The sequence below is a fragment of the Ovis aries genome, chromosome 19 (genome assembly GCF_016772045.2).
Source record: "Ovis aries strain OAR_USU_Benz2616 breed Rambouillet chromosome 19, ARS-UI_Ramb_v3.0, whole genome shotgun sequence".
NCBI lineage: Eukaryota > Metazoa > Chordata > Mammalia > Artiodactyla > Bovidae > Ovis > Ovis aries.
This window is the reverse complement of record NC_056072.1, coordinates 35468158-35483894: the sequence shown is the minus strand read 5'-3', so window position 1 is coordinate 35483894 and position 15737 is coordinate 35468158. Positions and strand designations below refer to the sequence as shown.

Below are 15737 nucleotides of genomic sequence, written 5' to 3'. Positions count from 1 at the left end.
TGTTGCACATTTCTGAAGAAATTCATTTAAAATTGTGAAACAGCTCCAAACTATTCTCTGTTTTTGGTTCTGTGATTTATTTAACCAAGGTCCTTTAGAGAATCATTTAGACTATAACCTCTAGCTATTTTACATAAAGCTATAGCAAATGTTGTTATGTATGCTCCTTTGTTTGAAAGCTATGTAAATGTTCTCAACAACAGCCTGTATAAATATAGGCTATTGAATCAAAAGTTTTAAATTTGAGACTCTGAATACAAGAATTCAAAAATTTGTTTTTGTTGGCTTTTTTGCTTGTGTGTGTTAACCCTTCCCTTTCACAAAGAGTTTAAAATTGAAGGATAATTGATTTACAATATTAGGATATTTTCAGGTGTACTGCAAAGTGATTCAGTTTTAAATTATACTATATTATATTACATATATATTACATATATTTTTATTTGATTCTTGTCCATTATAAGCTATTACAAGATATTGAATATAGTTCCCTGTGCTGCACAGTAAATCTTTACTTCTTACTTTATGAATAGTGTGTATCTATTAATCCCTTACTCCCAGTTTATTCCCCCATCGCATCCTTTTTGGTTATCTTATGTTTGTTTTATATGTCTGTGAGTCTATTTCCATTTTGTAAATGACTTTGTATCATTTGTTTAGATTTCATATATAAGTGATAGATAATATTTGTCTTTCTCTGGTTACTTCACTTCATATGGTAATCTGTAGGTCCAGATAGATTCCTTTTTCTCACTCACCCATCCATCCATTCATTTATTCAATAAATAGTTATTGAGCACTCACTATGTGCCAGGGAGTATTTTGGGTACTGATCCTTACCTCAAGGATCTTCATTGAAGAAAAACGTAATAGGTCCGATGAATGTCCAGTCATCTGTAGTTATTTAGACACGTTAGTATTTAAGGGATTTGTTATAACAGCTTCACAGTTATTTCAGTACAAACCAATTCATTTTGGGACCTGTATCAGAAGTCATGTCTATGTTAGGTCATTCAATATTTCTAGGTGATAAAAGTAAAGGACCAATAGTCCCTTTTGATGGAGAGCCTTCCATAGAATACTTCTAGAAACAGTTCCAAGCCATTCATTATGCATCAGTAGCCCCACCTACAGGTGCTTCCCTATAGGCCCAGCTCTCTGGCCTTGGCTGACTGGACCAGGAGTGGGCATGGGACCTTAAGGCAGCCACTTTATAAGCTGATTGGTGACCGATAGGCTGGCCTGGCTCCAGAGCTCTGTCCAATAGAAGTAGTGCTTACAATATTGGACTAATCAGACCACCTCAAATTGAGATACTGAGAAAATAAAATAAGTGTTAGCTAAGGAAGCAAAACCCAAAGGAGAGGAGAGGCTGAGTCATATAGTCAAGTCATGAAATCCTGTAGCCAAGGTTTTCATACCCAGTGACAAGCCAGAGTTAACCAGGGCAGGTCTGGTCTAGGGCAGTTTTCCTCAAACTTGGGCAGAGAGTCCCTGCTTCTGGATCTTTAATTTAGGTCAGTCCCTAATTCCACTTATTGTTTAAATTGAGACTTCTGTTTAATTGGTGATTGATGTCCCAATTATCCCAGATGGTAAAGGTGATGGAAATCGAAAAACAATCTTCTCTCCTTGCCTGGAGGGCCTGTTAAAATAGTACTAGTTCCACAGTCAGATTCCTGACACAGTGGGTCTGGGACACTAAGAATTTGCATTGCTAACAAATTCCTAGTTGATGCTGATACTGTTGCTCCAAGGACCAAACTTTGAGAACCACTACTCTACAGAAATATTCGATACATTCAAATCTCTTTGAAGTAAGATGGGTCCTCCTCTTACTGTTAGGCTAGATAGAACATTTCATTTTCTGGGTCCCTGTGAGATCATTTACACCAGAGCTGAAATTCCTGATTGCCTGTATTTTCAGGTCCTTTTGATGTCTCCACATTATTTGAGCTAATCTGAGTGAGTCCTTACCACAATATGAGCCTCCAAAATAGAACGCAGTAATAGGTATTATTTATTGAGTCCTTACTCTGTACAAAGAGAAAGCATTCAATAAATGATAACTAGATGTTCCACTAGGGAATTGCAATGACTCATAAATATTTTGTCCCTAAGTTCATTACTGCAATGTTGTTTATTTCATATTTTTCTTTTTAAAAAAGTTTAATTTCCTCTTGATGTTTACAGTCAATTATATAAGAACCAGTTTTGGCTCAGTGTCTGCAATTTTTTCTACAGTTGCAATGTTCCATCATATCCTCAAAGATATTAAAACTCAGAGAAAACCAAAATCATCACTAACAATTGAGACTGAGCTCTTCCTTTGACCTAGATACACTGTTTCTGACAAATTAGTGTGTTATTAAAATGTCTTACGTCTGAGGACATCTTCAATCACATTTATTACAAACAGAACTAGGAAGATCTATTAGAAGTTTATACCAGGCTCTATCCTAGTAGTATCAAGCCTCTGGTTATGTCTTTCGTCAAACTTTAAAATGGACTATTTATTTTATGATTATTCCCTGTGCTTCTGCACCACTAAACTCGAAGCTTCATAAACTCTGCAAGTGGGTCCACCAGTTTTCTCTCAGTGCCTAACACATGCCAGGTGTTCAGTAAATATTGGTGGATGTTATGGACTCAATGTTTGTGTTCCCCACCCCTAATCCTAACTCCTAATGTGATGGAATTCAGAGGTGGAAGTCATTAAGTCATGTGATGAAGCTTTGGTAAATGGGTTTGAAGTAAAGTGAAAATCGCTCAGTCCTGTCTGACTCTTTGTGTCTCCATGGACTGTAGCCTGCCAGGCTCCTCTGTCCATGGAATTCTCCAGGCAAGAATACTGGGATGGGTAGCTGTTGTCTTCTCCAGGGGATCTTCCCAACCCAAGGATCAAACCCAGGTCTCCTGCATTGTGGGCAGACCCTTTACTGTCTGAGCCACCGATTAGTGCCCTTATAAAAGGAGGTTAGAGTACTCCTTTGTCCATTTTCCTCCATCCGAAGGTACTAGGAGAAGAGGGCAATCTACAAGCCAGAAGTGGACCCTCATCAGAACCCATCCATACTAGCATCCTTGTCTCAGACTTCCAGTCTCCAAGACTGCGAGAAACACATTTCTGTTGTTTAGAAGTCACAGTCTATGCAGCCCAATTAGACCAAGACAGTGAAATTGAATTTCCCTGGCTGTACACTTACCATTAATGTGCTAAGGCAAGCGTCATTTGTATAATTTAAACTAAAATAATAATATGGAAATAATTAAAGCGGAATAATATATTGAAAATAAAGTAGCTCATTTAGAAAGCCAGTGAAAATAAAAGGAGAAGCAACAAAGCTAGGAATTACTTTATTCTTCTTCATTCCATTGATAAGAACTCTGCCTGTGGCCAAGGGCAAGTAGATGGTTTAATCGGTGAAGTAAGGCAACCACTTTGAATTCATTTAAAATGATTTTGCTCCATAATCTGTAAAAGAAAAATAAGAAAGCACATAATAAAAATGACGGCCTGATACACCAAAATGACCCCTTTTATCTCAAGACCTTGAGGCATTTTGCAAATGACAATTATCTCTTACATCATCCCCTCTGAGGTAAGAATTATTTTCCCCATTATAACTGAGCCTCCATAAAATTATTCCTTCCCAGAGTCCCAAGTCATGGCTGCTCTTTGAATCCCTCATCTCCTGAGAAATGTCTAAGTTAGCACATAAATCACATTGTTAAAGAAAACTTTAAATCAGGGCAAAAAAAGTTATATTTGAGCTATCAAGAGACTAAGCTACTTAGGGATTTCAGATTTCAGTAAAACTTCCGCAGTGGGCTTCCCTGGTGGCTCAGGGCTTCCCTTGTGGCACAGCTGGTCAAGAACCCACCTGCCAGTGCAGGAGACACAAGAGATGCAGGTTCAATCCCTGGGTTGGGAAGATCCCCTGAAGAAGGAAATGGCAACCAGCTCCCGTATTCTTGTCTGGAAATTCCATGGACAGAGGAGCCTGGCAGGCTATAGTCCAAAGAGACACAAAGAGTAGGACATGATGGAGTGTGTGTGTGTGTGTGTGTGTGTGTGTGTGTGTGTGTGCTCGCGCGCGCACTCACACACACACAGTGATGAGTGGAAATGGGAATAGATTGGGAGAATTTTAACACAAAAATCTGCTCAGTTCTACTTCATATTTTAATGACATTTTCAATATTTGGAAGGCCTTAGAGATTAATTGACTTCAAAACACATCCTGAAGTTGTAGGTGATCTGGAGCCAAAATAAAGAATATCTGACCAAGAATACATCCTCAGAGGAATGATAATAAAATCCTAGGCTGGGAGAATGTTCCATTTTATTGCCCAGATCCATAGAAATTCACCATGGTAGATCAGACTTTTAATATCTGGTCACAACAGGACATCATTCTTAATGATCCCCAGCTGCAGAGAGTATGTACTTGGAATTTTCATCCCTACCTTTTGCTATTAGGGAGCCTATGTTTTAGATTTACAGTATTTTTAAACTTCTATTTGCAAGGAATGACAAGCATCAAGAAAAAAAATTACGAAGATTGTATAAAAACACTCCATAATGCCCTTCACCTAGATTCACCAATTGTTAATGTCTTGCCCTGTTTCCTTTGTCATTTGTCATATATAGAATATTTTCCCCAAACCATCTGCAGTTATGTTACATTCATTATACCACCTTATCCTTAGGTTCTTTACTGTGTCTTCCTAAGAATAAGAACATTCTGTTACATAACTGCACTACAGTTACCCACTTCAGGTACTTAAACGTTAATCAATATTTCTATTCAATCTACTGTTCGCATTCCAATCTTGTTGACTGATCCAATAAGGATCTTTATTGTATTTTTCTTCTACAGTACAGGATTCAGACCAACAGTACAGGATTCAGACCAAGATTGCTTATTACATTTTGTTACTATGTCTCCTTTAATTTTGATCAGTTCTTCAGGTTTTGTTGTTTTTTTTTTCCACAGCAGTGACATTTTTGAAGAACGTAGGTCCCTTTTTAAATATAATTACATAGAAAAAATTTTTGGAGAAATAGGTTTAATGATGGTGGTTTTAATTTTTCCGCTAACAAAGTTTTAAAAAATTGAAGTATAGTTGATTTAGAATTCTGTGTTAGTTTCATATGTACAACACTGTAATTCAGTTATATATATAACATATACATACATGTTATATATTATATATATTACATATATATAATATATATATATCCTGGAGGCGGAAATGGCAGCCTACTCCAGTATTACTGCCTGGAGAATTCCCATGAACAGAGGAGGCTGGCAGGCTACAATCCATGGGGTTGCAAAGAGCTGGACATGACTGAAGCAACTCAGCATTCATGCATGCATACTGTGTTATATATATAAATATATGTGATTCAGTTTTACATATATATATACTTTTTCAAATTCTTTTCCCTTATAGGTTATCACTAAATAGTAAGTATAGTTCTCTGTGCTATACAGTAGATCTTCTTTGGTTATCTATTATGTGTACATATACAGATAATAGATATATTTATGTAAAGTAATGTGTGTGTATTAATCCTAACCATTAATTTATTCCTGCTGAACAACTTTTGGTGGTAACTGCAAGAAGAGACAGGAATTGCATAGCTTCTAATTCAGTCCTATCAGTGAAATTCATAAAAATGCATTCACATGTAATGTGCTAAAGGAGTGCCTGGCACATGGTTACTAGAAAATAAATGTTCTCAAGGGTAGCTTTCTTCCACTCTCCAAACATGTATGTTCCATGTGACGAGGGTCATATATGAGTCTTGTTGGTAATTTCATCCTAATTATCTAAGATCATGGGTTGATATTGAATAGACTCAATAAAAAGTTTGCTTGTTGAATGAATGACTCCTGCAGCAATGAGGTGTTAACTAGTACCATCTTTTTCTTTAAAATTTCAGTCACCTAACAAGTGACAAGGCACAAAGTAATTGAGCAGGTATTGAAAGCCTTCACCTTCTCAGGAAAATGGGTTTCTCAGCAGGTATCAAGCATATTCCTACAAAAGAATATTTTGTTTACTCCCCAGATGCTTAAAATCCACTGGAAAGATTGTGTTCTGTTATCTTTAACGGCAATTGTACACAATTTTCTTCTCTTCTTTTTTCATTCCTTCTCTCCACATGTTAGGCTACCTACCAAAAACTCATTAACTCAAATTCTGATCAACTGAAACCTGTGGAGTTTTTGAAATATTCTCTGCTGTCTGAACATGCTAAACAGATTTTTAAAATAAATAAACACTGTAAGGGTGCCCATTTAGTTTACTTAAGGAAATCAATAGTGCTTTGCTGAGGCACTGTTTACGTACAAGTGATGGGTTAATTGCAAAGCGCTTTATACTATTATTTAGTTAGCAAATTGAGAGGGCAGATTTAGGGGACTGTGCATCTGTTTACTCGTTCTTATCCCAACACAACCATGCTTCAACCATAGACCAAATGATTAATGCTCAGAGAGAAGGAATTAGCCCAGGTTCACACAGGTAGTAAGTGGCTCAGATGGGATTTGGATCCAGGTCTTCAAGTCTCACCTTTGCTAGACTACTCTGTGCCCAAACACTTTGAGTCCTGTGGGTCCCTACTATGCTGAGTCTGTACTAGGCAAATTAAGCCGATCAGGTAACTTCACCAAGAAAAAATTTGAAGAATTTAAGTATATGCTATTTGAAGGAAATCAACAATGTAGTCCTTGCGGGAAAAGTAGAACTTTGGCCTTTTCCCCCACTTATTTTAGAGCTGTTTTTATTTTGAAATACGAGGTGGGGTGTAGAGAGTAGCCATTGTAATGTCTTCAGTCTTTAGAGCCTCTTAAAGTACAAACTGCAGCCCTAAGTCCTTTAAAAAGAATAAAATGGCATTTCATTTAAATATATTCTTTTCATCATTTTAGAGAAAGCTTCCTTCACATTAAGATAATGAGCTTTTCTAACAAAATATGATGGTGAGACACTTTGAATTACCCAACTCGGAGCAAATTTTAAGCAATTAGAACAGCTCCTGAGATAAAAGGAATCACCTGATAGAAAACACGTTATTTGTGTCTAGAGAGAATTACAATGAAGATTTCAGAGTAGCATTATTTTCTAATTTTTCTTTGTTTATCTCCAGTCAGCTAAGGATTGCATTCTTTCTTCATAGATTAAGTGTCCTTCTGAATATTTAATGGCTCACTCAGAGTTGTTTTTTTAATTTCTTTAAAGATGTTTTGATGTTTTACTGGGAGCTACAGGGGATAAGTTGTGGGAAGAGTCTGTTAGGCGTATGAAAGGTATTGTATTCACTTTAAAGAAAGAATAATGAACCGATCCATCTACTCATATTTTAAATGCTCGTTTTATATCCATGACTTAGACCGTTCATAAGCATGATTGGTTTCATTTAAGTTATATGCATATTCTCCTAATTATGCTTCTCAAAAATTATGGGAAAAAAAAACAAGGCATAAACCTCCTTTTGCACTTGGCTTACATAAACTGATATATGACTATTGCAGAATAAACACGTGCTACTTTGTAATAACTATGGTGAGATTGTCCAAACTGGTTGGCTGGTGGACAGGCCAAGTGGTCACAGTCATGGAACCTAGATTTACTTAGCAGTTGTTATTTGGAGGTGCCAAGGAAAGCCCTTCACCTTCACCTAATCCTCACCTGAAACCTCAGAGGCAGTGACTGCTATCAGTTTTGTAGATGAAGACAATGAGGCTAGGAAACACCATGCATGAGCAAAAGTCCCAGGGTTAATGATCCCATTCAGTCTGACTCCAGAGACTACACTTTGTTTTGGGTAGATCTCACTGGCACTTGTCACTGGGGAAATTAGAAGACTATTGAGTAGATTCAACAAGCTAGAGGAAGAACTGTTGCAGGAGTCCCGGTAGAAGATGATGGGAGCTGGGACGAAAAAAAATTTTTTTTAATTAATCTTTTCTTTCTTTTAACCTGTTCCTCCCATTCTTGTGTGTGTGTGTGTGTATGTGTCTTTATTTTATTTTATTTTTTCTGTGTTGTAGCTTTTTTTATTTTTAATTTTTATTGGTTTTGCCATGCATTGACATGAATCCACCATGGGTGTACATGCGTTCCCAAATATGAACCCCCCTCCCACCTCCCTCCCCATAACATTTATCTGGGTCATCACCGTGCACCAGCCCCAAGCATGCTGTATCCTGCGTCGGACATAGACTGGCGATTCAATTCTTACATGATAGTATACATGTTTCAATGCCATTCTCCCAAATCATCCCACCCTTTCCCTCTCCCTCTGAGTCCAAAAGTCCGTTATACACGTCTGTGTCTTTTTTGCTGTCTTGCATACAGGGTCGTCACTGCCATCTTTCTAAATTCCATATATATGTGTTAGTATACTGTATTGGTGTTTTTCTTTCTGGCTTACTTCACTCTGTATAATCGGCTCCAGTTTCATCCATCTCATCAGAACTGATTCAAATGTATTCTTTTTAACGGCTGAGTAATACTCCATTGTGTATATGTACCACAGCTTTCTTATCCATTCATCTGCTTGTTCCTCCCATTCTTCACCTGCCACATCTGGCAACCACCAATCAGCTCTTCTCTATATCTATCATCTTGGTTTTTTGTTTTTAGAGTCCCCATTTAAGTAAGATCATATGGTATTCACTTAGCATAATACCCTCAAAGTCCATTTACGTTGTTGCAAATGGCCAGATTTAATTCTCTTTTATGGCTGAATAATATTCCATTGGATGTGTGTGTGTCTGTATGTGTAAAAACATGGGGGCTCATTTTTTTTTCAAATTAGTGTTTCTGAGGTCTTTAGATAAATATCCAGAAGTAGAATTTCTGGATCACATTATGGTTGCATTTTTAATTTTTTGAGGAACCCCCATATTGTTTTCCATGTGTGTGAAAGTCACTCAGTCGTGTCTGACTCTTTGCAAGCCCATGGACTGTAGCCTGCCAGGCTCCTCTGTCCATTAAATGATCCAGGCCAGAATACTGGAGTGGATAGCCATTCCCTTCTCCAGGGGATCTTCCCAGCCCAGGGATCGAAACCAGGTCTCCTGCATTGCAGGCTGATTCTTTACCATCTGAGCTACCAAGGAAGCCCACAATCCAGCGGATCTTCCTGATCCAGAAATCGAACTGAGGTCTCCTGCATTACAGATGGATTCTTTAGCAGCTAGGCTACCCGGGAAGCCCACTATCTTCCATAGTGGCTATACTAATTTACATTCTCTCCAATACTTCTCCACATCCTTGCCAACACTTGTTATTTTTTGTCTTTTGATAATAGGCCTACTTACAGGTGTGAGGGGACATCTCATTGTGGTTTTGATTTGCATTTCCCTTATGATTAGTGACATGGAATGTCTTTGAGTACACCTGTTGGCTATCTGTAAGTCTTCTTTGGAAAAATATCTATTCAGCATATCTGAAATTAAAAGATGCTTACTCCTTGGAAGGAAAGTTATGACCAACCTAGACAGCATATTAAAAAGCAGAGACATTACTTTGTCAACAAAGGTCTGTCTAGTCAAGGCTATGGTTTTTCCAGTAGTCATATATGGATGTGAGAGTTGGACTGTAAAGAAAGCTGAGCGCTGAAGAATTGATGCTTTTGAACTGTGGTGTTGGAGAAGACTCTTGAGAGTCCCTTGAACTGCAAGGAGATTCAATCAGTCCATTCTAAAGGAGATCAGTCCTCGGTGTTCACTGGAACGACTGATGCTAAAGCTGAAACTCCAATACTTTGGCCATCTGATGCGAAGAGCTGACTCGTTGGAAAAGACCCTGATGCTGGGAAAGATTGAGGTCAGGAGGAGAAGGGGACAACAGAGGATGAGATGGCTGGATGGCATCACCGACTCAATGGACATGAGTTTGGGTGAACTCCAGGAGTTGGTGATGGACAGGGAGGCCTGGAGTGCTGCAGTTCATGGGGTCGCAAAGAGTTGGACATGACTGAGCAACTGAACTAAACCGAACCTCTTTTTTAATTGAATTTTTTTGGTTTTTGGCTATTGACTTCCATCTCACTATTCCTGAGTTAAATCCTTTTACAATAAACCAGTAACCTAGTAAATAAATGTTTCTGAGTTCTGCGAGCTGCTCTAGCAAATTAAGGAAGGAGGCTGTGGGAACCTTCAGTCTATAGCTGGTTGGTCAGATGCACAGGTGATAACCTGGACTTGCATTTGGCATCATGAATTAGAGAGAATCATCAGAACCTCCAGTCTCTAGCCGGGTGGTCACAAGCACAGGAGATAACTGAAGTGGGACAGCAGGGAGCAGATGTGGGCACTCCTGTGGGACTGAACCCTGACTCTGAAACCTGACGCTATCCCTGGGTGTGCAGTGACAGAACTGAGTTGAATCATAGGACGCCACCTGGTGTCCTGAGACTTGCTTGCTGATATGGGAAGGAGCCCCACCCCTATACACACACTCATACACTGGAATTGAGTCCAGAAACCCCAAAATACATGGCTAAGACAGGTGGTGGAGAAAGAGCTCTGGAGAAGATCTATGAAACCCTCATTTATCTCACTTCTTGTTTTTGTTGTTCAGTCACTCAGTCGTGTTCGACTCTTTGTGACCCCATGGACTACAGCATGCCAGGCCTCCCTTTCCTTCAACATCTCCCGGAGTATGCACAAACTCATGTCCACTGAATCAATGATGCCATCCAACCATCTCATCCTCTGTCATCCCTCCTCCTGCCTTCACTCTTTCCCAGCATCAGGGTCTTTTCAAATGAGACAGCTCTTCGCATCAGGTGGCCAAAGTATTGGAAGTTCAGCTTCAGCATCAGTCTTTTCAATGAATATTCAGGGTTGATTTCCTTTAGGATTGATTGGTTTGATCTCCTTGCAGTCCAAGGGACTCTCAAGAGTCTTCTCCAACACCAAAGCTCGAAAGCATTAATTCTTCACTCCCAGCCTTCTTTATGGTCCAACTCTCACATCTGTACATGACTACTGGAAAAACCAAAGCTTTCACTAAATCTTCTCCAGAGAATCTTCCCAATCCAGGGATCGAGCCCACATCTCCTAGTCTGCAGATTGTTTACCATTTGAGCCACCAGGGACGCCCCTACTCCTTGTTAGAAGAAAGCCAGTTAGAATGAGTGGAGGTCAGAATGGTGACGTATTTTAAAGGAAACAGCTTCATTATTTCCAAGAAATAGAACCAGGTTATAAAATTATTCCTTCATCTTCCCTCGAGCACTTGCTTAATAAAAAATTAGAAATGATTTGCCATTCAGAAATCAGCTGGACGGCCAATGGTGCTTCTCAAGTGTTCGAAGGTGATTAAAAGCAGTTTGCTTTTGTAAGGTGTTTAAATATTCCCTCTGGAAATCTTGTTAAACTCTTCATTTTGCTTCCCTTTTCTTTAAAAAGGGGGAAAACATAAACTCTGTTAAGAGTTGAGCCATTCTGTGTCCCAATTAATGAAGCTTTACTCAGTTAAGAAATATTGGCTGGCTGCATTAGCCTGCATCTTCCTCTGGGGTCAACAGAGGCACCTTTCACCAGGCACTTAAACCTTAGCTGATGTTCGTGACTATTTTAATGACCACTCCAGTTAGCATTTTGCATTCTGCCAAATAGACTAATGGGGTGAGGGTGGGATAAGGGACAAAGTCTCATAGCCTCCTTTGCCTGGAAACAGACCCCAGATCATGGAACTATGCTGTGGTGGAGGTATTTCCTCTGATGTGTTGAGTACCTTCACACACCAGACTTCGACATACACTGTCTCCTTTAGTCCCCGCAATCAGCAGACATGGATTATATTTCAGCTTTCCCTTTTGCAGATGATAGAACCCAAATCTTAAACCTGTATATCCAACTATCTGTTGGCCATCTTCACCTGTACCTTCCCTGAGTAAAAGCCCAAACAAATCTTTCTATTTTTTTTTATAACCTCCTTTTTTGTTTTTTGGGTTTTTGTTTGTTTGTTTTTGAGGGGGGTCAGGAATCAATTCATCCATCAACAATTAGAAATCTTGACTCATTTTTGATTCTTCCTTCTCACTCTGTTTTTAAACTTTGCATAATCTAACAATTGCCAGCTCTTAATGGTTTCATTCCTATATATTTCTGTACAGTTGACCCTTGAACAACACAGGTTTGAACCACATGTTTCTACTTATATGGGGATATTTCTCAATGGTAAATAATATAGCAGTACATGGTCCTCTGTTGGTTGAATCTATGGCTGCAGAAGAATCACAGACATGGAGGCCCAAGTGTAAATTGTATGTGGATTAACACCAGCGTTGTTCAAGCCTAATGGCTGCTTCCTCCAAGAACAACAGTTTTCCTCTCCCTGCCAAAGACTTCTTCTTCTTCTACAGCTGAATCTCCCTCTCCTTCCCTCTTACAAGGATACTGTGATAACACTAAGAGCTCACCCAGATAACCTCCCTCTCTCAAGGTCTCTAATCACATCTACAAAGTCCTTTTTGCCATGTCAGGTGAGGGATGAGGACATGCACATCTTGAGGGGCTAAGCCCCCCACATCCTTCTTGCCTTGCTCACCTTTTCCTCATTTCTCACCTCCTCACTGGTCTCCCTGTCTTTAGTGTAACCCATCTTCCCTTTCTGCCACCTGTGAGCAGTGGTTCCCCAACACAGATCTGTTAACTGGACCCTGGGGGACAGTTAACAGAACAGATGCCTGGGTTCTACCTCTAGAGATTCTGAGTCAGAAAGTCCAGTGGATCTGTATTTTTTAAATCCACCAGAATACTGGTTTAAATAAGTAAATGAGCAAACAAAACTTAATACTTTCATGACAATTCCAAAATTTCAACATAGGAGTATGTCAGAAGTTCGTTTTAAGGAACAATATCATAGAGGACTTACCTGAGACTGTGTTTGCATAGCAAACATGTTATGTTTACATTGATTGCATGTTACAGATCAATGAAAATAGCAAAGTTTTCTAAAGGTGGTTTTCTGCAGATATTACATTACTTAAAAAAGTTGTTTTAGTTAGATGTAACTTTCTGGAGGTAATGGGGTAGAGGAGTGATTTTTAATCCTTCCTTCCTCCTGCCACACCTTATCACCTACTGTTTCTTGAGGTCACTGATACCCAGGGAGTTTGGGAATCTCTAATGCTGATCTCAAACTTCTCAAGGACAAGTATTTTAGTCTCTACCTCCTAGAATTCCGGTACTCAGTGAGCATTCAATAACTATGCTAAGTGCACAATTCTTCGAATTAATGGAATTTGCTAGTACAAAATTCAAGTACAAAAACATTTGTTAAGTTTTTACTAAAAGACAACCTACTTTGATGAGAAACTGAGGCAGAGGATTAAAGGAGAACCATAAACCCCCAGGCTGTTCAGAGGTCTAGGTGAGCATTTTCTGTTGAAGAGTGTTACTAAGGCTGGTTGGTGGTGATGCATTTCGAGAGTGGATCCAAACACTCCTGGGAAGTGAAAAGCCAAGCAGATGTGTGTTATTTGTATCTGTCCAGATATGGAGTATACAGATTATACCTAGCATGTAGCGCTTCTGATGGGCCCTCAGGCACTGTTCTGATCACTGTATATATATCAGCATGCTTCACCTCATGTAATTTGTATCATCTCATTTAATTTTCAGAAGACCTTAATAACTCACACACACACACACACACACACACACAAAACATTTAAGAATGGTGAATCAGTGCGGTTAAATACCTTGGCCACGGTCACACAGCTAGAGAGTGGGTCATTATATGCAAGCACCCTGGTTGCAGAGGTTTTACCCACCACACTGCTCTGCCCAGAGATGTCATCTGTGTCACCGGGCATAGTACAAGAGAGACAGAAGAACAGGCCCCAAGTGCATGGTCTAGTTAGGTAAAAGGACACAAACACAAAAACATTCTGATGCTATGACAAATAATTCAATACAAACAGACCTGCACCCTGAGCTCTTAAGGAGGGCAAGATCAAGCCAGTAAATAGCACAGTTGAGAATAGAATCCATGTGTATCTGAGACCAAATCCAGGTACTTTCAAACGGAATGAGGCTATCTAAAGCAGGAGCCAAGGGAAGGTACAGCAAGGGAATTTTATTTAATCTCAGGCTAAAAAAGGCCTGGCTTTATTATTATTAAAATTTTTTTGTTGTACCATTCAGTGATTTTCATTCAATTGACTGAGTTGTATAACTGTCATCAAAATATAATTTATATTTATAATTTAGAACATTCTCATCACCCCCATAAAGTCCCTCATTCCCATGTACAGTTAATTTTTATTTCTGTCACTAGTCACAAGCAACCTTTTGAGTACTTCCTACAGATTTGCTTTTTTCTGGACATTTCATACAAGGGGAGATCCCACAATATGTGATCTTTTGTATTGACTGCTTTCATTTAGCATAAAGGTTTTTAGGTTAATCAGTGTTGTAGCATACACCAGTACTTTTTGCAGCTAAATAATATTTTGATCTGTGGATATATCACATTTTGTTTATCCATTTTATCCATTTGCCAGTTGACAAATCTTTGGATATTTCCCAGTTTGGGGATCTTAAGAATAATGTCGCTATGAACAATCATACACAAGGTTTTGTGCCGATGTTTTCACTTCTCTTGGGCACATGCCTAGAAATAGAATTGCTCAGTTGTTGTGGTACTTTTGTTTACTTTGGAGTATGTTTAATTTTTAAGAAACTAAGTCCTGACATTTAAGCAAAGATATGAAAATGAAAAAAGAAAGAGCCGAGGAAAAAGGAAGGGACAATGTTCTAGGCAGTGGGTAAAACGCCAGTTTCTTTATTCCTGATGGGATACCTATAAAGTAATAACTATTGTATTTTGCATCTTAAACCCAAGGCAAAAGAGTGTTATCGAAGAAAAGCTGTCAATTTCTTGAAGGTGATAAATGAGCCTACATCACAGTAAGGGTGCATTTTCTCAGTTTGATTTGAACTATTCTGTGAGAAATCATTTGAAAAAAAAAAGAAGAAGAAAGAAAAACCCCAAACTAAAGCAAGGAACAAACACCCCCAAAAAAGCAAGCAAACGAAAAACCAAAATGCTGGCCATGATAATCTGACAAGAGAAAGGCACAAGTCAAAAGAAAGAATCTATACTACTCCTTAGAGTCTGTGTTTTTCCATGTTTCCGTGAGTTAATCTCTTCACATGCATAGCAATAATATTTGCACAGTCTGAAAGCCACAGCTCTGTTTGTACTGCTTCCCAGAAGATAAATGGTGTTTAGCAAAATGCAGGAAAATAATCATACCCAAGCCATCTTTCTCCAGTATGCTTTCTTCCTGTTTGTCAGATTTAGCCAAAGTTGTTTTGTGTGCCTGTGTGTTTTCCCTCTTCAAGCGCTTTTCTGTTCAAGACAGAGCACATATTCAGGGCCCTGGCAGTTGTGGACACAATACATTGGTTAATCCAAGGTGACCTGCAGGTTTCAACTTTGTTTGCAAAGGCAGCTGCTGTACAACCAGGGAGGTAATTACGACATTACAAACCATGGACATAAAGTTGGAGAGCTGATTTCTAAAAGGCCCAAAGAGAGTTTTTACTTCTTAGTTTATGACCAGAAGTTCATGGCACATTAAGTTTTTCCATTTGAAAGCTAAGAGAATCCCTTGCCACAGCTTCTAACTTCTCAAAGTGATTGGAGAGAGAAAATGTCAGGATTTCTCTTGATGAGAAAAGTACTCTTCAAGT

At 38.9% G+C, this 15737-nt stretch overlaps 1 long non-coding RNA gene across 1 annotated transcript; it reads right to left on the bottom strand.

The window, feature by feature from the left end:
- Positions 1-3341: 3341 nt before the first annotated feature.
- On the bottom strand, positions 3342-15434 carry LOC114109434 (uncharacterized). Its single transcript, XR_009597420.1, has 3 exons — positions 15298-15434; positions 3885-4012; positions 3342-3475 (listed from the first exon to the last, which is right to left on the bottom strand). It is a non-coding gene; the product is annotated as an uncharacterized LOC114109434 (long non-coding RNA).
- Positions 15435-15737: the final 303 nt, after the last annotated feature.